The sequence below is a fragment of the Gallinula chloropus genome (genome assembly GCF_964237585.1).
Source record: "Gallinula chloropus genome assembly, chromosome: 1".
NCBI classification, from domain to species: domain Eukaryota; kingdom Metazoa; phylum Chordata; class Aves; order Gruiformes; family Rallidae; genus Gallinula; species Gallinula chloropus.
In genome coordinates this window covers 171334725-171358745 of record NC_140085.1, presented here as the reverse complement: position 1 = coordinate 171358745, position 24021 = coordinate 171334725, and positions in this window count along the sequence as shown.

Sequence of the window (24021 nt, the reverse complement as noted above, 5' to 3'; positions counted from 1 at the left end):
GGCATCGAGAAGCCTACATTTTAGATAAATCCAATTTAATTACATAAAGCATAATGTTAAATGAGTGCTATGCAAGTTGCCTTATAATGGTAAAATCTGCATTTGCACGTCAGGAGATGTTAATGCCACAATTTAAAGAACTAGTAGCAAGCATGTCTCCTAAATACATTTGGAAAGCTGTGTATCCAGAAGGTATAACCTCACTTCTGACCCCTTCTGCTAACCCCTGTCTCCATTGAGTTACTTCCAGATAGCTACTTTGCCAGAAGGAATAAGGGGGACACAAGAGACATAGTTCAGCTGTCAATAATAACAGGATTATTCAGCATGACAGCCATCTCTTGCCACTCCCCATTCCTAAGCAGTTGGCAACAGGAGAACCAGTGCTGAACACTGTTTCTGCAGTCAAAAGACCGGTAGTGGCTGAATTCATCCCAGATTATGCAAATTTCCAAGAAACAAGAGCTGTCCCTCAGCCACTCCTCCAGAACTGTGTTTTCACTCCTCTGCTGCAGTTGAAGATCAGCTCATTAATAACTGTGGGGCTTTCACTTACTAGACTAGAGGCAAACGTATTTAATCTACAATAATTGCACCTAAGAAGTTAAAAATGCATGTGTCCTCTTATTTCTTATAGAAAAATTGTGGATGGAGATTCTTAATGAGAACTAGCTGAAGGAGGGAGTTGTATGGCATCACAATATCCCTGTTTTGGCTACAGAATGTGGAATAAACAGTTTCTATCCAGAATGTTGAAGACCATGGTGCCCAGAGTGAGACCTTTTGCCTCATTATGAAATTAATATTTAAGTTGACACCGGTAAATATTCTAATAAGCTACAGCACATGCTAAACATATATGACTACAGTAGTGAACTGTCCACCCAAATCATGATAACCACCCCTGGGAGGGAACAGCTGAGACTGAGGTACAAAGGGTATTGAGGAAGTTACCCCCAGTGTGGGAGAGAAGAAATTAAGGACCCTAAAGAAGTAGTTGATGGGCTGTGGTCCTTCTCCTTCACCCAAGACAGGGATACCTTCTTGGCAAGCAATTGTGACTTCACCTTTTTGGTGAGAATACAGAATAGTAATTTGCTAGTATTTTAATTATAATCATAGTTATATATTAGCACTGTTGCAGTAAGTGCATTTGTCAACAGCAATCCTGAACTCTCTATATCTGTCACTTTAATAAATATTCTATTAGTTTCAACTTTGAGAAACTGTTCTCAGTGAAAGTCCTTCAGGGGCTCTGACAGGCAAACGTTGATATGTGTTTTTTTATATAATCCTTTAGACATAAATTGTTGACCAACTCTGGAACTAAGACTGGACCTAGCCAGAGCTAGGCACCTCTTGGAGAGGGAATTCAGAAAGCAAAGGCAAAGTTTCTGAATCTCATGGCTCCACGGGTAGTGGGGAGTAGCCTCTAGTCACACATCACACTTACACCCTTTACATGGCCAAAGGGGTAAGGCAACAGATCCAGTTCCCAGTCATGCTGAATCAGAAATATGAAAATAAATTGACCTGGGAATCATGAGAGCTAAACTGATATGGAACGTAGAATTAATGTTTGTTAAGTGAGAAGCACTGAGTCATTTATGTTATTTGTGTTTTTAATTCACTGCTAATGTCAAACACTGTAATTCAGTTGTAATATATGCTCAATTAAATAAAATATAGCAAAATACTGATTGCAAACAGAGAATTAGAAGAGGTATTTTGTAAAAGTTTTACAAAGTATTTTTCTATCTGATGAGATATAGGGGAAGAAATCTCTAATTACAAGTGGGTTGGGTAAACCAGCAACTTCTCTTACACCCATAGTATGTGGAATAAGTTTTTCATGGAGATATTCTACAGAAAACCCAGTGTCACCTTTAGAGTATAGGTCATGTAACCTGTTTTAACCATTTACCTCAAAAGATGTTCTTTTCTAGGCCATCTTTTTGTCTACCAGCATTAAAAGTATTATAGGCAATTTATCTGAGTAGCTGAGATGAATTTTTGAATTGGGATGGAATTTATTCTATTATCCATTCAATTATACAAAGATATAGGTTAAAGCTTGACCATTAACATTTCAAAAATAATTTTTGTATGTTGGTTTGGGTGTTTTTTCCCCAGTACAGAGAAGTTATGGTAGTTTGAAGTAGTCAGATGTGCTTTAGAGCATAAAGAAAGATATCACCATCTGTTACTCATGTCAAGGAAGTAAAACTATTCCAGGCACTTTTACAGTTTCATCATTCATTTCACCTGAAGAGCTAAAGGAGTTCTGGTCTTCCGCTGCCCAGTAACCTCATCATGCCCCACTTGCTTCCTGAAAGGAGCAACTACTCCAAACAAATGGATATCTACAGTATCATGTAAACCTTGGCTATGGTGCTCAAGCTATTTTCTTCTTCTGTTCTAGCCCTGTGTTTACTCTCTGATTTGTACTTTTGCCAACTGCTTGCAAAGACTTTACCCCTTCCAGGCTGCTCCTACTCCAGCCTGAAATTTCAGTTCCTCTTTAATTATTTTTGAGGGATCTGTTTCTATGTTAATAGTAAATTTATATAACGCTTAATGTAGACCCTACCAGACCAAAGCAATCAAGTACAGTATGATTTTTCAATTAATTAAAGGTACAATATCATAAAATACTTCTGTGATGAATGGAACAAAGGCTATTCGGTTAAATATGTGACCTAATTGTTACCAATTGTTTCACCTTGCTAACACATTTCTGCAGGTAATCAGGCCAAATGGCCCTCCAAAAGACCATTTTCTGATTCAAAAAAGAATCAGAAAAAAATTAGACAGACTGAGAAATACTTTAATACTTCTTAGTAGTGATCAAAGGACTTATTAGAACACGGCAAGTGACAGCTTCAGCAAACAGACAGCTTCCTTCTACTTTTACTGAGAGCACTGTAAAAAAAGACAGTTAAATCTATATTTAAATTGAAATCTTAGAAATACCTTTAACCTAAGGATGTAAGTGGAACCTTTATAAAAGTGGTGCATTCCTTTTCACCCTCCCAAGGTTTTATGCATTTGAAATGAGAAGTTTTATCACTATTGCAATTTCTAGCACCTGTCTGCTAGATTCAGCTGCTTTTCCAGACTACTTATTCTTCTTGATATGAAATTATTGTTCAATCTAGATTATCAGTAATTCTGCTCACGTACTGCAGGGAAATCCATCTGTGCAGATGTCAGTAGAACATAATGATAGAAGAGCCATTACATTATGTCACACCAAAGGTACCTTTCAGGTAACATGAACTGTTTAATAAGACCACCCCTCAGAGATTCTTTTCTGCTGCGATCTGACATGCAAATTGAATCCAGTCTGAACATGGGTTTACTGGAAGCGTAAGCACAACCTTCATATCATTTTGATTATAGCTTCCAAGGTCTCTATTATTCCTGGAATATACATTACTTTTGGAAGAGCTGCTCCATTTCTTTTCCTATCATTGCTTTCTTTTGATCTTTGTGGTGGTTTTTGTTTGGTTTTTTTTGTTTTGTTTTGTTTTGGTTTTTTGGTTTTTTTTTGTTTTTTTTTTTTTTCTGGTAAGTTTCTAGATCATTCATTGCCTGGACTTTCTCAAACTTTGATTTCTATCTCTGTTTGATATTGGCTACTGTGAACACTATCTACAGTTTTATTTTTCCTAACCGCATTCTTTAACCAGAATTTAACACTTTGGCAGAGGTTGAAACAAAGGATTGCTGAGAAAACCAAAAAAAGTCAACCTAATCAAAACAATCAACTGAATTAAGTAACTTTAAATACTTAGACAGATCCAGGGCAGTAGCCTTTTATTCATGGGGATATTGCAACAAGTTGATCTGGTGACTGCAAAATTTGATTCACTTCTGTCACTATAAGTATAAGAAAAATGCCCTACAAGCTGCCATGTCTGAAAAACATTTCTTAGTAGTCACATACATGGTGACATGAAAAATATATTCTTTTAACAATCCAGATTTTTTTTCTGATATACTTGGAGGAAACAAATCCACCCTCAGAGTAACACTGCCAAAAATATTAATCCACATGACAGAATAGTGTGTTGAGTTAATATGTTCAGATAAAAGTTGGACTGTCAGCTTCTGCAATACAAAATGATTAACATCCAGAACAGTATAAGTACCCTTTCATTGGGTGTTTTCAATGATTCAGAATTTTAAATACTGAGATGCTCGTTACGGTCTTCAGAACTATAGTCTTCATTTCAGTGTTCTAGACATCAGTATCATTGAGACATAGAATGAGTAAGTGACTATATCTTCTTATAGGCCAGTCAAATAATTCTGGTGATAGCTCTAGTTCATGAAGAACCTCTAGTTTCCTTTAGCATGCTTTTCTCCTAGTGATTTCTGAATTTCCATCTCATACAATTTTTTGCAGGCTCACTAAAGAAATATATCCTGGACATCTCAACCATGATTGGATGTCTGTGTTTAAGTTAGTGAATTGAACCTTAAATCTTTATATTCTGTCACAGGAGCTTAGACAATTATCTCACATGTTGCTATCTAAATTAGGTGTTTGTATTTCGTAGCTAGATCATGGCCTGAATTTACTCTCTAATATTTTCATCAAAATAGCTACACAGATAGATATTTGTTTTTACATTTGCTTTAACCCAGCAATTACTGAAGTCAGAATATGTACAACTATTAAAACTGTTCCTTTTTTCCTTTTTTTCTAAACTATTTGAATCTTTCACTGCAGCTAAAGTGGCTTCCTATTGAGTTACTTGCAATTTGCAGTGTGAAAGCAGTCAGATCTTAAATACTTACCATAAGACAGTTGCTCATTTCCATGACTATTTTTCATTACAGTTAAGTTTTGTAAGTTTGTCTTAGCAGAAGCCTTCCTTTTAGGTGCTAAGCATAAAAGGCAGCTCATACGCTGAACTTCAGGAAAGCACACTTCAGGGACCTGCTTGGTAGAGTACCATGGTACAGGAAGGAAGAGGGGTCAAGACATCTTAGCTAGTATTCAAGGATCACCTCCTCCAAGCTCAGGACCTATACATCCCAACAAAGTCAGGCAAAAATGCCTGGAAGCCTGCATGGTTGAACAAAGAGCTCCTGGGCAAACCCAAACACAAAAAGGAAGGTTACAGAGGGTAGAAGGAAGGACAGGCAGCCAGGGAGGAATACAAAGAAATTGTCCGAGCAGCCAGGAATCGTTAAGAAAGATAAAGCACTAGTAGAGTTAGATCTGACCAGTGACGTCAAGGACAAGAAGAAAAGTTTCTAAAGGTATGTCACTGACAAAAGAAGACTAGAGAAAATGGAGAAGGTTCAGGTACTCAATGAATTTTTTGCCTTAGTCTTTACCAGCAATTGCTCTAGCCACATCACCCAGGTTGCAAAAGGCAAAGGCGGGGACTAGGAGAATGAAGAACCACCTGTTGTAGGAGAAGATCAAGTTCAATAGCATCTGAAGAACTTGAAGGAGCACAAGTCCATGAGACCTGACAAGGTGCATCCATGGGTCCTGAGAGAACTGGTGAATGATGTAGCTAAGCCACTCTCCATCATATTTGAGAAGTCATGAAAGTCTGCAAAGTACCCCCTGGCTTGAACAGGGGAAACATAACCAATATTTTTTAAAATGAAAAAAAGGAAAACCCAGGAATCTATAGGCCAGTCAGTTTCACCTCTGTGCCTGACATGCTCATGGAGCAGATCATTCTGGAAACTATGCTCATGCACATGGAAAGTAAGGGCATGATCAGTGACAGTGAATATGGCTTCACTAAGAGCAAATTATGACTGACAAATTTGTTGCCTTCCATGATGGTGTTACAGTGTTTGTGGATAAGGGAAGAGCAATGGACATCAACTATACATACTTGTGTGAAGCATTTGACACTGTCCCATATATTGTCCTTGTCTCTAAATTGGAAAGACATGAATTTGACAGATGGAACACTTGGTAGATAGTAGATTGGCTAGTTTGACCCAGTCAAAGAGTTGTGGTCAACAGCTCAATGTTCAGATGAAGAGCAGTGACAAGTGGTGTTCTTCAGGGGACCTGCACTGTTTAACAACTTTGTTGGCAACAAGAACAATGGGATTGAGGGTACTCTCAAGTACATTTGCTGACAAGACCAAGCTATGTCGTGCAGTTAACACAGTGGAGGAAATGCATGGAATTTAGAGGAATCTTGACAGGCTTGAGAATTGGGCACATCCCAGCTGCATGAAATTCAGCAAAGTCAAGTGCAAGGTCTTGCACATGGTTCAGCACAATCCCAAGCACAACTACAGGCCTGATGGAGAATGGATCAAGAGTATCTATTCAGGGACCCTTTTTCAGTGGTCTGTGGGGACAGGACAAGGGGCAATGGCTGCAAGTTAGAGTATAGGAAGTTACGCACCAACATGCAGAAGAACTTTTACACAGTGAAGGTGACGGAGACCTGGGGCAGGCTGCCCATGGAGGTGGTGGAGTCTCCTTCTCTGGAGATATTCAAGATCCGTCTGGATACCTATTTGTGCGATATGTCCTAGGGAACCTGGTTTGGCAGGGGGTTTGGACTTGATCTCTGGAGGTCCCTTCCATCCCCTATGATTCTATGATTCTATGATCTCTCAGAAGAAAGATTTCTGAGTGTTGGTTAAGGAAAAGCTCAACATGCAATGCACGCTTGTGGTGCAGAAAGACAACTGTATCCTGAGCTGCATCAAAAGAGATATGACCAGCAGGTTGAGCAAGGTGATTCTCCCCTTCTACTCTGCTCTTGTGGAACCCCACCTGAAGTATTGCATCTACCTCTGTGGCTCCCACTACAAGAAAGAGATTGAGCTGTTGGAGTGAGTCCAGAGGAAGGCCAGAAAGACGACCTATAAAGACAGTCCGAGAGAGTTGGTTTTGTTCAGCATAGAGAAGACTCCAGAGAGACCTTAGAGCAGCCTTCTAATACCTGATGGAGGCCTATGACAAGTCTAGAGAGGGTCTGTTTATAAGGGTATGTAGCAATAGGACAAGGGCTAATGGTTTTAAACTGAAAAAGAGTAGATTTAGATCAGTTGTAAGGAGGAAATGCTTTACTGGGAAGGTGGTAAAGCACTAGAACAGATTGCCCAGAGAAGCTGTGGATGTCCCCTCCCTGGAAGTGTTCAAGGCCAAGTTAGATGAGGCTTTGGGCAACCTGGCCTAGTGCGTAGTAAAGAGTGTCCCTACCAATGGGAGGGGGAGGATTGAAATAGATGCTCTTTAAGGTCACTTCTAACCCAAACCAATCTATGATTCTATCTTCATTTTCCTCTTTTTTTTTTTCCTTTTTTTCCTTTTTTTCACTCACCTGTGGACAAAATGAGAAATATTTTACTTTCTCATTGTGCACAGTGTATTTCTACTTTAGATTATTTACACATGTTAATCTTATCTTTGCTGTTGAATTATGATAGATGCCGGTAGCTTTACAGTTTATGAAGACTTTCTGTCTTGTACAAACACAGTAATAACTATGAAAGATTCTAAAGCTATGTGAAATTGGCAAATATATTTCTATTCAGTATGAACTGTGCAGAGTCAGAGAAAATTTCTAAATTTAAGAGCACTGTCGCACCTCTGCAACAATTATTTTTTTACATTACTTCATAACATGCCTTATCCTGGTAGCACAGGTAAAGAACATTGAACAATTATATGATTTGTTTAAACAATTACTGTTGTACATGCAAATTAAGCTATTCTACATGCAATTACAGTAATAAACTTTACAATTGAAACAGTTGAGATGATAGACATCCTAAGCTAGAATATACTTATGTCTATCTAAGAAAGTATCTAATTATTAACAGTGAGTGCTTAGGCTTCCAAACAAATCTGTTTTGTTATAACCTCAGCCAGTATAACTAAACACCAAACAGCCACTCTCTCCACCCCCAACCCCCCACCAAGGCAATTGGAGGAGAATGGGAAAAAAACATCTTGGGTTGAGATAAAAACAGTTGAATAGAATAGCAAAGGATGAGAATAACAAGAAGAACAGCACAACTGAGGTACAAATGCAATTGTTCACCACAAGCAGAAGGGAAAAAAACAATCAAACAACAAGAAAACAACCCAATACTCAATCTGTTTCCAAGCAGAGAATCTGCCTCCCAACTTGCTTCCGCAGTTATCTCTGTACAGTGCATGACACTATATGGTTGGGAATATCCCTTTGGCCAGTCTGAGTCAGCTGTCCTGACTGTGCTCTCCGAGCTTCTTGTGCACCTGGCAGTATGTGAGAAGCTGAAAAGCTCTTGACACAATAACTACCTAGGAACAGCTAAAAACATCAGTGTGTTATCATAATTCTCATCCTAAATCCAAAATACAGAACTATCCAGCTAGTGCAAAGAAAATTACCTTTATCTCAGCCAAAACCAGAACAAAATCCAAATAAGAAATGATAAATATTGATTATTCTAAAGTTTATAGAATTTCATAAGGAGACTCTCAGGACTGATAAGCCTGGAAATTACATCAAATCTGTAGTATCAAGCAGTAATAATTTGCATGTACATAACTTTAGTCAATTCCTGAACTGTCCTTTATTGAGCAAAGAAGCTAAATCACAATTTATTCATTCACTACTTGTCTCTAGATTACCAAAAAGACTAACTACTATCATCAATTGTTATGGTGCTGTTTATTATTAGGGCAATTATACTACGACCACTCACACTTAGTGGTCATCAGATGGCAATGACGTTATAGAACAAAAATAAAGAATTCGTATAAATTCTTAAGTACACTCCTATTTCTTGACAAATGCAAGTTTAACATTTAGCTGCTCTGTTTACCAAAACACAAAGAACAAAAAATACGAATAAATTTCACTTTCTAGACTGTCAATAAGCATGCTTTCTCGCAAATACATGTTAGAATTAACTCAAAAGGATTAAATTTATTTCTTTAGTCCTTGTAGATGATATCTCAAGTTTGGGGTTTTTTTTCATTGACATTGCTAACATTTCTACACTGGAATAACAGCAAAAGAATCCCAGAGAAGTCTGCATTAGAGAGGAGAACGTAGGACAGAATATATTCACTCCAACAAAACTACTGATCTGAAATGCTTGAGATGAAAATCCAGGTTTCCAATAACCAGAATCAAAAAGCAGAAATTTCTAAAACAAGACTGTTTCATTTTGATTTATAAGTGTTTTCCTCAGAAACCATTCAAAAATCAGAGAGAAAGAGAGAGGAAAACTAAGAAGAGTTCTTCCTCTGTTTTACCCTCCTTTGCTTTCCAAGCTTTTCTATTTTATAAAGAGCAGAGAAAATCCCCAAGAATGCTTGAAAATGCCAGCATTTCCTAAGCACTGTTAAAGATAGATTACTTTTTTTTTTTTTTTTTTTTTCTGTTCTGTCAAGGCAAAGAAATTACTTTGTGAGAGGATGAGGTGGAAGTAGTGAGTTTTATGCCAAGTTTGAACTCTGGAAGAAAGCATTTCTTCACTTGGCTTACTTTTACTGTGATGCTCCTAATAGTACTAAAGAGCAAAAAAAACCACAATCCAAACGAAATACACACTAGCAAAAATACAGTAATTACTAAATATTACCACACAGTAAAACTGCAGTTACAAAGTTCCTTCAGTAATTTTAAAGTATGGCTGCTCTACATAGATAATTTTAACATTAAATTATGCCTGGTCATTTAGATCATGCATACAAGTAATCACCAATAATTACTGTTAATATCTGTGTTGGAAAAAGGATTTTTTTGTGCATGTTTGCAAACTGCTTGTAATGAGGAGACAGTTTCTACATCACTTGAGAAGGAAATTGCAAAATGCAGATTTGATGGAGGGGAAAATTTCCCATTATCTTCTTTTGGTCAGATTTTAGTTTTGAACTAAGCTTATACTTTTTTCCTAATTTTCACATGGTTGCCAGCAAGTATCAATTCATGCATCTATCCCCAGCCTTCAATTTTTCAGAAAATAGATATTTTTAATGTTTTAATCTCCACCAATAAATCCTTCAACACATAAGCTGTTCTTTGAATTCCACCTATTTACTTACTTTCTGAAGCCAAAGGGTGTTTACAAGAGCTGGTAGTCTTTGTGAAGTCTATTGACAACATAGTTCTGATACAAACCCCACTGCAGATGGAAAACATTTCACTGTGATTTCAGAGGCTTCCAGTGAGGACACCAGACGAGGCTATTGCTTCCTTAGGCTTTATTAAAAGCTATTTCTTGTTATGCAAACCAGAATTACCTTATTTCACCATTGTTCACTCATATGAAGCCTTTTAGATAATTTTAATCCTTCTGTCATTTATGCATATCTTCTATAACTTCTGATCTGTACAGTTGCTTTTATGTTTTACCTAATGTCTTATTTTCTCTGTGTTTTTATAAAATCCCACTTAATCTCCTTTTATATCAACTTTAGTATCAGGCTAAGTGGAGCTATAATAAAGTCCCTTTAATGTAAATTAATTTTCCTTGAATTCGATTACATATCTACATCTTCAAAAAGGGTTAATGAGAGGCAGACAGATGGAGAGTCAGATTTCTGTATTATTTCCTACTTCTCACTCGTATTTAAATGTAATTTTACCGATTAAATTTGTATTCATAATTACATGCATCTATATTTTCTATTTGAAAAAATTATCAGAATTCTGTTATTGTTTCAGATAATTTCATAATATATATTATGTTTGAAAGCAGATTGAAAATCAATGTCTGAAATTGTATAAAATCTATTACAATTTAACAAAAGTGCTTTCTTTCTTACATATTTCCTGCTCAATAATATGGATAAAGGGATATATTTATTTGACCTAATGTCAGAGGGGAAAAAAAATCCCGAGGACTAAATGTTTTTCTGGTACTAAAACTCCAAAGCTTCAGGAAGTTTCTTTATTACTTAGTACTGTATGTTCTAATCAAGCATAAAACAGGAAAGTGACTACTATCAAAGGACCCATAAAAAGAGTTTATGATGTTTCAGATTCAGACAACATAAAAAAGGACATATTCAAATTAGAAACACTATTATAAAGTGTGATTCTATAAGGAATCTCCATAACAGACTTAATAATGTGATTAAAGAGACAAAGTAATAGCAATATACACAAGTACTAATTAGAACGTTGAAACTATTACGCCTCATGTGGGAGACAAGTAATAAAATTCAAAGAATATTTGTAAGGAACACTATCAGACTAGCTTTTAAGTTTCCTAGTGCCTCAGGCTGATTATGTGAACTTGTGGCATGTGTCGAAAATGTTTAAGCCAATCCATTTGGCCTGGTAATGCTCCCTTCCCTCAGTGCATTTTGCATCACTATACTAAGATACAGTTTCGCTACACTACTTTTCACAATGTGCCCATTTGGTGTTAAAAGTTTCAGTACATGTTGCTTTTATATTCAAGAAAGACATATTGCTATGCAATATCATTCCATTTCTTAAAAATTACTTGCTTTCTTTTTGCTCTTGAACACATTACAGAATTGGACGTCTGGGATAAAATATCTTAACTGTGAAGGGAAATATCTGAATAAATATTTAAAATATTAAAGGTTAGGTGAAACATCTAACAGTCAGAAAGTCTCAATGGATTTTGATCTGGAGGAATATCTCAACTGAATAGAAATAAATTGCAAAAAGGCATTTTTTGCTATGCTAAAGAACTTCTTTCAGTTTCTAAAACCCACAAGAGCGATTCACATGCAAAATGTAAAGCAGTGCCTAAAACATTAAAAAACATACTTTTTTAAAAAAGAAAAATAACCCAGTTACTACTACTTAAACATGCTTTTATTTCAGTGAGTGACTGTATTGCCATCAAATTCAGCAAGAACAAACTGAGGTCTGCATTGAACACTTCCTAATATACTAACAATGGTAAGCTTCTACCCCTGAATATAATGAACTCATATACTTCAAAAGTGTTGAATGCCCAACATTTGGCTTCACAAATCTCTCATCTAAGCACATTAGTCTGGTTTTATAGTGCATCAGGGCATAACTGACTAAAGCAGAAGTCTGTAGGTAATACCTCACTTTTGAAAACACGGGTACTTTCTTTTTAGATAACTGCAACAGAGAAATAGAGTGATTGTGTTCTTGGGTATTGGGATACACTTTTTAATTGAGCTCACTCCTTATTTGTCTATCATAATATGTAGGGAAATTTTCTGTTAATGAGTGTCTATTATTTGAACTTGCATTACACTTCAGCATGAGCTTCCTACATTTTTAGATAAAATACAATCAACTTGAACTCTTGATCAGTATTTTCTTCTTCATTTGTGAAATATAATATTGCAAAAGACTTTCAAGTACTTTAAAGTAGGGACCACATATATTTTAATAGCAGCATGAAATTGCAGTTCAACACTGAATGTTTTGGAAGTTGTTTATTCATTTGTGAAGAAAAAAATTGAGAACTCAATACTTACTGGGTTAAAAAATGACTATTCAGTGAAGTTGTTAGGAAAAAAAAGGTTGAAATTATGTTAATTCAAAATTTAGCAGAAATTTACAATAATCCATGGAAGCACATTCCTTCTAGTTTACCTCCAGATAAAAAACAATCTCACAATATCCTGGTCACAATTGAATGAAACATGACCCCTGCATATTCAACCACACCTTATCCTAGGTCATTTGTACAAGCTGTGGGGAACTGAAGAACAGAGTTGACTACAGCACCATAGTCTCAAGGCAAATGAATTACATTCACTTTAGAATTTGCACTCCCACAAAATGTCATATATATGCCAATTAGTTTATTTTCCTCTTTAAAATAGTGGTTTATTGATTAACTAACACTTACTATGTAAACTGCCACACTCCAGATCACCAGTAAATTTGACTCACTTCTAAGGAAGATGATCCCTTTTACTCTAAAATATATTTCCCCAATTATTTTTAAACTACTTCTACTGCACTAATGTTAAAAGGTTTAATAAATCTCAGTCCACTATCAGAAACATTAGCAACAACCATTGTACATGTTTATTTTAACTCTCTAAGGCTTTCCTGCACAGCATTGCTTCTCAATTTTTTTCTCCACCATTCATTATTAAAATAAATTGCTCTTGTATTCAGCTCAGCTGCAGGCAAAATGCTTCCATTCCAGGTGCCCATCAACTTTTTAAATCAATTAAGTTAATTGACAGCAGGTTTAACCATTTTCTTAATTATGACTGCAAACACTTTTGTGTGGGGTTTTTTTAAATAAGTCCCCCGTCCAAAAAAATCAATAGAAAACACCCCCCTACACACACAAAAAACCCCTTAGAATTAACAGAACAAACAGAAATTTGAAGAACAGAAGAGAACCCTTTCCTCTTAACTCTCCTTATTAAAAAGAGATCTCTAAAGAAGAGAAAACAGTGATGATACAATTTACTTTTTCTTTTCGCTTTGTAGCATTTTATCAGCTTTTTCTCAAAGCTATAAATTACATTAGTGATGATTCAATAAATGGCATTTTGTTTCCTGGGTAAATTCAGAGCTGGGATAATTTTAAAGATTAATGTTGTCCATCCTAAGCACCGATGAAATGATGCTTTGCAAATAGTTGTGAAAGTATTCTTCATGTGACATTCCTGTTCTTTGCATCAGTATTTCTATCTTCGCCCTTCTCCAGATTTTTCAGCATGCCCCATTCCTACATATTACAAGTCTCAGTAACATAATCATGGAAGCAGAATATCCTGAGTTGGAAGGAACCCATAAGGATCATCAAGTCCAACTCCTGGCTCCACACAGGGCCAGCCAAGTCAGAGCATAGAACTGAGTTCATCATCCAGATGCTTCTTGAACTCAGTCAGGCTCAGTGCTGTGACCACTTCCCTGTGGAGCCTGTTCTAGTGCCTGACCACTTTCTCACTGAAGAACCTCTTCCTTATGTCACTTGCCATTCTGATGTTTGCATGTGTGCAATGAAGCAGCCTACTTGTTCTGTACTGACAGTTTATTTCATTCACACTAGGATAATCCAGATTTGAGTCTACACACATTTCTGTAAGAGAAATAAATGAGAGAAAATAGTGTGTGTGTTTATCAGCTCAGGCTAAGATGAGAGAGGAGAAAAAAAGGACAAATTTTAAGTGTTAGGGGAGTGTACAGGTCCCCAAACCCAGGTCTCAGGAACGTCAAAACCACACTGAGCTGAGAAAGCAAATGGAATAATTGCAAGTGCCAGGAAGTTCTCTCTCTCCTGTTGAATAGTTCTGCTAGATTGTGTAACAGTGGTAGAATTTTTGTTAAAAGCTTCTTGATTAGGCTAGAATGTGTTTGAGCAAAGTACTGAAGTAGTGTGGTGTAATCATGATTAGCAGGGATCAAAAACAATAAATTTCCATTCTGTGCAAAATTTTAATATTGCAAGAACAATTTCTTTCCAATTTTCTTCTAGTTATGATGAAAAACATATAGTTTCTGAAGTGAAACTCAATAGTTTTTGTATTAGTTTGAGTCAGTTAAGCATTTATTTTCAATATTATCATTTTAATTCATACAGTTTTATATCTGAACTGAAGTTCTAATATTATAGTAGTATAACCAGTATTAGATTTTAGGAACATAATACCAAACATAATGTACACATACATCATCATTATGAAATAAATAAAAATGGAACTGTCAAAATGAAGCATTCTGGCTTGATTAAAGCATCATATTTTGACTTTGCATTGCAAAAATTCTTCTAAATTAACGACCCCCTGCAGATTATTTAGATCACACTGAAAGTGAATTTCTTGATGGAAGATTTCCATCAAAAATGTTATCAAGCAGGGCTAGCAAAGAGGCACCACTATGAGGTCAATCAAGTGCTTAGCAGAGGTTTTTATTATTAGGTTGAAGGTGCCATGTACAGCCTGAGTAACAGTTAAAAAGCTATGGGCTTTTCTTACTTTTATTCTTCTCCTCCTATCAGGCTTAGCCAGAACTTCACGAAGCTAACAAGAGGGTGACAGACTTCTTTCTGCTCTGTGCACTTCTCTAAGCAACTCTAATGCTTGTGTAACCTAACTGTGCAAGATCAGAATTTTGATTTTCCATTTTTCATGCGAAAAGAATTTCCTTAAGTAAGGTAACTTTCAATTAGATCATTAATAATCTTTATTGTGGTCAGCTGCATGCAGAAATACTGTGATTCAAAAAGACAATGAGAACATTCACGTCTGTAAGTATTTATCAGGGCAGGAGTTATAAGAGTAAGGAATGCATGGTAAAGTCATAAACCTGTGGTTACATGTTTTTCAAAGAAATATCACTTATGCATTCTTACTTAGCTTTCATCCAGTAATACTACAGAGCTATCTTTGCACTGATGGAGAACACATGGCAGTTAAAGCATATATATATATTGGCTATCGTTAAAAGTTGATGGGACAGTTTTGCAGAAAATAACTCATTCGTCATAACTACGTCTAAAGTCATTATCCAATCCTTAATAATTTTATAAGAAAAATTACAATGATTTGTTTAACAAAAATCTATGGAATGTTTGTAAGAATTTAACAGAAGTATGCTTAAAGAAAAGCTTGTGCTATGAAAAAAGGTTAGGTAATTCCTGCAACACAAGAATTACCTCTACATTTTGCAAAAAAAAACAAAACAAAGAGGAGAGAGTGAGGCAAAAAAGGACTTGTGCTTTCTTTGTTTAATTGTTCTTCAAAATTTATTCCATTGTTTACAGAACTTTGGCCAAGCACACTTTATGTTACATTGTATGTTCACCATAATTTTCAGTAAACATTCAGTATATATTGTTAAAGATGTGCTGAACAGTGAAACTCCAACTTTTTTGCAGAATTTGTGTCAGTGGGTGACCTTTTAATAACTGTAGTTTTCCTGCCTCTGATGTCAGCAACTTTGTTTATTAAGTTTCTTTCTAGTTGAAAGTACTTTGACATATTTGCTGCTTTTTCATTTGGATATCTAGAGATGGGGATGGCTTAAAAATCTGTAGATCTAAACAATAGCTTTTTAAGAATTAATTTTGCTTTAGCTGAACATAAGGGTAAGAGCTGCTTTTTTATTTTTATGTCATGATATTTGTAAGCATCATACCCATTTTAAACAAGTTAGAGAAAAAAACAGCAATCTTGTTGGACTGATAATAAGTACCTTACCCTGTATTTTATCTTTCTTTTTCCATTTCCAAAGAGAGGATTTGATTCAATGGATTCCATAATTTGAGTTCCCACTGAGTTTAAAAAGGAATTTTACAATCAGAGAGTCTGCAACTGAAGTCACACATTCCTGAAGCCTGTGATCTACATAAAAGGGTGAGGAGACAACACCAGCCAATATTTTAAAGAAAACATGGCATACATTAAATACGGAGTATTTCAAAGTTCATGCATTAGCCATTCACCACTCCTGCCTTTAGACACCCAAATGTTAGCCATCTAGTCAAAGCTTCTCATCTAATTTTCTTCTGTTTGGGAGAAGAGAGGGAAAAAAAATAATCTCCAGAGGAATATTGACAACTCTTCTAAAGTTACTTTATAAAAAGCTAATATAATAATAAAGTCCGAGAGTGTAGTTTCATGCTATATTAGTTTTCTAATGTCAAAGCTGGCCCACAAAATTTTTACCCTAATATACTTGTTCCTGCTTCCACACAGCCATTTATAGTCCTCAGAATTTTATTCAATTAAATTTGTAGGGGAGAAATGTCAAGCAAGGTTTGCTTCCATTTATAATTTTCATCATTTCTAGTCTGAATGTGCATTTACACCACAAAGAGCTAATTCAGCATAAGCTGTGAATCATCGCAGAAATGCTAGGACAGTCCAAGAAGTCTCTTAAGTCACCTTTGTCACTAGAGAAAACATGTACTTGAGCCATGACTTGATACACATCAAGCTTACAGTGCCATAGCTGTCTGTGCCATAGAATTATATTTAGAAATGTTTCTCTTTGAAGATTATTAAGAAGAGGCCGACTCTGTTTTCGTTATTATGACTACTGCTGTTGTCAAGAGGCTTAATAAAGTACAGAAAAAACACACTTACTCTAAGCAGAACGTTTGATGGCATTAGTTTCTACATTTTATTTTTTCCTGCTAGTTGAGTCATGTACAATAACTGAAAAAAAATGCCATTGTTAATTATACAGGGAATTGATTGTGACAGAACTATCGTACTGTTTCTGAAAAATCTAAAACTGGCCACTGTTTAACCAGAAAATCATTTCCTCCAAATTGAGTTCTGCTTTACACTCCTGCTCACTGGTACCACAAAATCCATCAGTGACAGTGACTGCCACTCTTCTGCAGTTCCTAGGAATGACAGTATAACCCGTTCTTTTCATTACTCCTCTGCAAGAAAGCACTAACTCATTTTTAAATGTAAGTTCATTTTTACCAGTGTAGTTTCTTCAAAATGTGTATTTCTTACATGCCTGTGTTATAGCAGAATGACAAACCCTAAAAAACCATCTAATTTTGTCAATGTATATTTTGTAAATGATTGCCATTTAGTGATCTAAATGCTTTTATGCTTTCAGCTGTGTTACAGATTGTTCTAAAAAAGTTGGTCAGCTGTGGCATTTGGCTTTTCATTAAGCAGTCCCTGAGTTTCTTCAGGTTGAAAATCCCACCCCCTGTCTTTTTCACAGCATATGGTCTATGGTAGAATCACTCAACAATTTCTTAGAGATACTTTTTTTAATTTATCAGGTTTATTTGTATAATATGAGTCAATTAAATTTGCGTAGAGCAGATCTCCACTATTGGGATTCTCTTCTCTGAGTCTTTCAATTTCCCTATAGGGTTTTAATACCTGATGATGATTGTTTTTTGTAATTAAGATTTAAGTACCCAATCCCCCAAGACTTGTCATACAGAGAGCTGCCACTCAAGCGTTCAGCAACCCTGTCAGGCGCACCCTCTCTTTGTCACAGTCTTTTTCTAGCATCCGAGAGTTTAGAAGAAAGCCTTTTGTTGAGCAGTGCTGTATTTCATCCCACATATTTTGCTAATCCACACCATACCCTAGCTCCAGTTTACCTCAAACTACTAAAAGGGCAAAGTGATAATGTCTCTTTTAGCGGCTGCCAGCAGCATGTCATGGGAATGAATAAGGCTTCCATTTGACTGAGTAAAATGAGAGACTGCTCTGACAATTACACAGCTTATTCATACTGTAAAAAGTATAAAAAAAGATGTAGTAGCCTATGAATAGAGTTTTATTTCTTGCACAGGTTGACTCATAAAATGAGAAACATGGGGCCAAAAGTCAGAATGTTTGTGTTTGGGTCTTTTCTCCCCCCATTGTTTAAGTCAAAACATGAAGAAAGGTAGGACAGATGCAAGGGAACTAGAGGTCAGTTATACTGTATGAATTCTGATCAACAATGCCAGTCATGGTTGCATACCAGAGAATTTTGCTTCTGATACACTTAATAATAATTAAATGCCAAAATAAGATGTATGGGAAAATGCAGGTTGGTTGAAGTACTGTTTTAGCTACAAGGAGAACAGAAATCATCAGGACCCAGTAGTAGGGGTCTGGATTCATCCTTCCTTCCCTGAGGTCACTGGTTGTGCCAGGAACATAAGCTATGTCTAATTAACTTGCAGTGTGGCACAACAAGAATGTATCACTAAGCAAAACAGACGGTGCTGAGGACCTGGCATCCATGCGGTATACATCTTGGGAGGTTTTACTTCCAATTAGCTCTAGAATAGTCCTGCAGACAAAATGCCCACTAGTATTTGAATCTCATTAGATTGGTTTCTAGTGTGCAGCTTTTGGGTTGCTTTCATCCAAAAGGAAGCCAATCATGTAAGGTGATACTATATTGAGGTTTGAACCAGACCTATAAATGTGCACTCCTGATCAAAAGTGAAAAGCTAATGAAGGTACTCCCACAGTATTCAAAAGGCTAGAGAACATTCATATCGGGGGAAGAAAACAAACAAAAAAGCTATATTTTTAAGTCTCTTAAACTTGGGTCCCCATAGATGCCGTGGCTGTGTCATCAGGACCAGCCTTTTAATATCCCTAAATAGAGTATTAATAAAGAATTTCAAAGAAGCTAGATTGATTTAATATATCCTTTCCTGTTTTACTTTTAATTTACCATGCCACTAATCTATCAATCTAATCCTGTACTCATAATTATTTGTTGACTTTAGTGGAGAGAATTAATTCTTTACATCTTTCAGGCTCTTTAAATGATAATATATTTCAAATTTTAAATTACCATCAGGGTAGTAAGGCTCCAGGGGAATGCATGAAAACACCTCCTTTTGTTTGATAGAACCTTTAGACATATCACATGGTACTCATAACGAGTTGCCTTTATCCAGATTAGGTTTAGAAAAACACTTTATTTCTTTTTTTTTTTTTTTGTCACAGATTTTGCAAACAGAGGGTATTTAATTAGAGACAAGTTACATATTCAGCACTTAGTGTGTGCTTTAGTAGCAATGTGATAAAAAACTAAGAATAACCCAGGGGAGATCCAGAGAATCTGTGCCAACAGTGTTCCTGGCTTCACAAAGAGCTCAGTCACAAACTGACAAGGGGGTGGGGGGTGGGGGGAAAGTATGCAAGTTTGTGTATAATATATTTTGTTGAAAATATGCTAAATAGCATAGGATATGATTTATCTTAATTGTCATTCTCTTCAATGGAATGTGCCATAGATCTTGTTTTTCTTCCCATTAAGTGTAACTTGCCTTTGTTATTTCACTGTGTATTAGTTGCTGGCTTAGACCTAGCTTGAGTCCTGAGCTATTGTAAATGCTGTTTACATGTTCATTTAATAGAATGTACAAGGCAGACAAATCGGAACTCTAGATAAAAATCTTTATCTTTAGATACGATACTCCTTCAACTATCTGCACCATGTTGTTCAGGAAACTACCCTATGTAAACTATCCACATTAAAATGATTCATTCCACACAGCCTTTTTTTTTCAGTAGGCCTGTACACTGAAGCAGAAGAATGGAATTGTTCTCACCTAAATTAAAAAGTTTATGTGTGACTAAACTTACCTCTCATATACAACCTATAGAGCCTTGGAGGACCCTGTTTTCTTCCGTTCCTATTACAAACGTCTATCCTAGCAAAAAGATGAACTGCACTCATTACTCAACATGCAGTTTTATGGAAAGTAGCTATAAGAAAAAAGAGCTCACATGCTCATGCTTAACAGGAGATTTCTGAATTGAGGACAAATGAAAACTAGCCAAAAATCTGTCTCTGAAGTGCAGCTGCTGCAGCAGTAAGACTTTGAGTCACAGCAAGATCGCAGTAAACTCTTTGGCATTCTAGAGGGAATTCAGTATCAATATAATTAAAAATTCTTTGGTAGTGTATTAAAAAAAGGTGACAGTTAAAATTATTTTCCATGAAAGGGCAGATTTTATTGTGTAGGTTTTTTTAAGGATTGTTCTTGAAGAATTAAATTCACCTATTTGAAGACCTGAAAAGAATCAGGAGAAGATTTAAAATCATAATTATTAAAGGAAATAGTATATATGTGAAAATAGAAAATTAAGAAAAAAATTTTTGTGTGTGTTCATTCATTGCAACATATTTTCTATTTAACTAATTAAAGCTTTATTAACCAATCTGGCTATATATTAATTTATTTGTCATTGTTTAAAAGTATAACATAAAATACATATTTAACACACATATCCAAAGCACACACGCTTTGTAAACTTGCATAGGCACTGTACAAGCATTGATAAGGACAGAAATACTGTATTCAAGATACCTGCCTAAGGAGCAGGAACAGCATTTTTCTCTCTTAAGTATTATATAAGATGACCTGTGCTTACTTGCAAATTAAAGATAATTGCATGCTTCTGATGAAAAATTAAAAATTAAAAATTAAAATAATTTAGCAGCTTATACCAAATCAGAGTCATCACTGCTTAATCCTGTAAACCGTGCATATTTTCACAGTTATGTGTTTAAAAATGAATGTAGCACTAAACCTGTTTTGCATCACCTGGTGGTGTGTTTCAGGTGACAGAACGGCAAAACGGTGTACGGCAAAATAGAAAACACATTCATAAACTTTCAAAGGATCAAAATAAGAGCTCTCAATGCAAAATGAAAATTCTTTTTGTGAAAACCTCTGTTTAACACGGAATGTACATCTTTTATTGTACAGCCTGTGCCTGTATGGTTTTGGTTTGTCGGGCTTTTTTTCCCTCCTACAGATGGTCTTTATGGAAATATGGTAAGACCCTAAATATATGATGCATAAAGTTAGCACTCAGTTCCTACAACTTCATTTCCAGTCTTCTGTAGATCCACAGAAGAGTAAAAAGTAATGAAACAGGAAACCTTGTTAAATTAAAACCATTGCTGTTTTGTAACTTACCATATCTTTTCACCTCAGTGTAATTCCACCCTGTGAAACATAACAAAACAAAGAGCTATAACCAAAAATTCCAACCTCATGTAACTTAGTGTTATTAGAAAATCTAAGAGTTTTCTCTTAGGCAATCCAGAACTAATTCTCACAATGAAGGTATTGTTAAATTGGTACTGAATTATGTGAAAGACAAAAACATCACAATAGATAAAAGCACACCAAGAAATTTAATTTACAAAGCACTTACCGTAAATTAAACAAAATGTTAGAAGTGCGTAGGCAATGCAACTGTCTTCAGGTAAATCATTTTGCCAGAGTTATTCATCGGACAAGCAGAGTTAATCTTACCAGGAGATTTTAAAGATTAAGGAACGTTTTTACTGCTGTTCTAGAGTTTTAACAGGAAAACGGGTTATACATGTCAAATTGTTTTCCTTACATTTTCTGGAAAAGTCCTAAATTTATTGATGATTGACTATAAATATTCCCAAAACATTATTATATCTCATATCTACATCTTGCACATTTATGACCAAAACAAACAAGCACACAAACAAAATATTTTCATGCTGTTGAAGTACATTAATTAACTCTTAAAATATTTGGGCTTCATTTTCCGCCAATAGCTGGGAGAGTGGACATATATACAAGGGAAGTAATTGTCCCCTTGTACACTGGCGAGGCCCCATCATGCGTACTGTATTCAGTTTTGGACCCCTCACTGCAGAAAAAACATTGAGGTGCTAGAGCATGTCCAGAGAAGGGTGACAAGGCTGCTGAGGGGACTGGAGAATTAATGTTATGAGGAGCAGCTGACAGAACTGGGATTGCTTAGTCTGGAGAAATGGAGGTTGAGTGGAGACTTAATTGCTCTTTACAACTACCTGAAAGGAAGTTGTAGAGAGGCAGGGGCTGACTTTTTCCCCTAGTGAGGGGTGTCCTGGTTTTGGTCAGGATGGAGTTAACTTTATAGGACAAGTGGAAATGGTGTCAAGTTACACCAGGGGAGGCTTAGATTGGATAGTGTGGTTAGACATTGGAACAGTCTGCCCAGAGAGGTGGTAGAGTCTCCATCCCTGGACGTATTTTAAAACAGTTAGATGTGGTGCTGTGGAACATGGTTTATTAGTGGATGACAGGTTAGGGCGGTGTTTGGACTTGATGATCTAAAGGGTCCCTTCCAACCAGTACAATTCTATTATTCTATGATTCTATTCTATATGCTGGTTTATTCCTCAGGAAGAAGAGTATTAATCTGTTTGTCCTCTTTACACCTCCTTACTTGTCCTTTTGGCTACTGTTGGAAACAAGATACCAGGCTACATAGTATAATTAGTATGACCATTCATATTTATTTATGTTCCTACCACATTTTGGTTTATATCAAGTAGGGATAATCAATGTTTTTGGAGTAGCAGTTGTCAAAGTTTAGATAAACACAACACCATCTTCAGAAGCTTTGAAAAAGCTTTGAGTACTCAAATGTCTTCAGAAGCAAAACACTTCAAAGCAAATATCATTTAATAATTAGTATTTTAAGTTAAAATCAGACAAAAGGTTGGTTGGAATTTGAAGCTGAGTTACAAAGTAGGAAAGGATGAGAGACAAAATAGATTAAATATTAGAGAGCTAGATGGAATTTATTAAAATATTTCCTTCCAACATAAATTGTAGTCACCTGCCCCAGATTAGGGATTAAATTATTATTCTATCTTTTATAAGCACTTCTGGATGGCATTATGCTGATTTATGTTAGAATGGAAGTACATCTGATTATATATATGTATATATAATTTTGAGACTGGAAATTTAAATGCCTCTGTAAGTATGTAGATTATTCAGTATTCTCAATTATTTCTTTCGCACAACACATATAAAAAAGAACAAAGCAATAAATCAAGAGTTTACCGAAACCTTTTAATTTTTATAAGCATCTAAGAAAACAAACAAAAAATGTATTCAGAAAATACCGTTTTCCCCAAATCAAGTAAAAGGTGGAAAATAATGCTTTTTTTCTATCAGGTTATACTCTGTTCCTAACATAACACAATTTATGGGAAAAAAATTAAGTAAAACAAGATTAAAATTTTTCTTTACAGAAGTAGATCTGAAAACTTGAACTTTGGTATCATCAGTTCCAAGCAAGCTTCTGTGTTAGTGTTTCTGCAGGAATCAGTATGTCTCTCTTCAGCAATTCAGTTCCCACAGAGAGCTTACTGCAACATGTGTTGTATGATGAATTCTAAAGCACTGTTAAAATAGAAGAGAGTTTCAGATTTTCTAGGGCTTTACAAAAGAGACTAGCTTCATAAACATCAGGGCCCTGGCCAGGATCATCATACAGAAGTACGACTGCTGAAGCTTCCTCATCTAACCTTTATAAATCATTACAAGTCACATATAAATTTTGCTATCTGTAAATAGATGCTAGAGATTCTGACCTCTTTTTAGTACATGGAAGAACTCTGTAATAGCAATAATAATTCTTACTTGTAATACTAGTGCAAAAATTATAGGCCATATTTTCATTCCCGGATATGAATGTTTTCAATGTCCCTGACAACAGAAGTGTATAAAGATAATTTACTTCCTACATGAATAAAAAGTACTAATATAAAGTATTTCCTTTCATAGGCAGTACACTAGCTATCAGAAAACAGACCTAGTTGACTGACA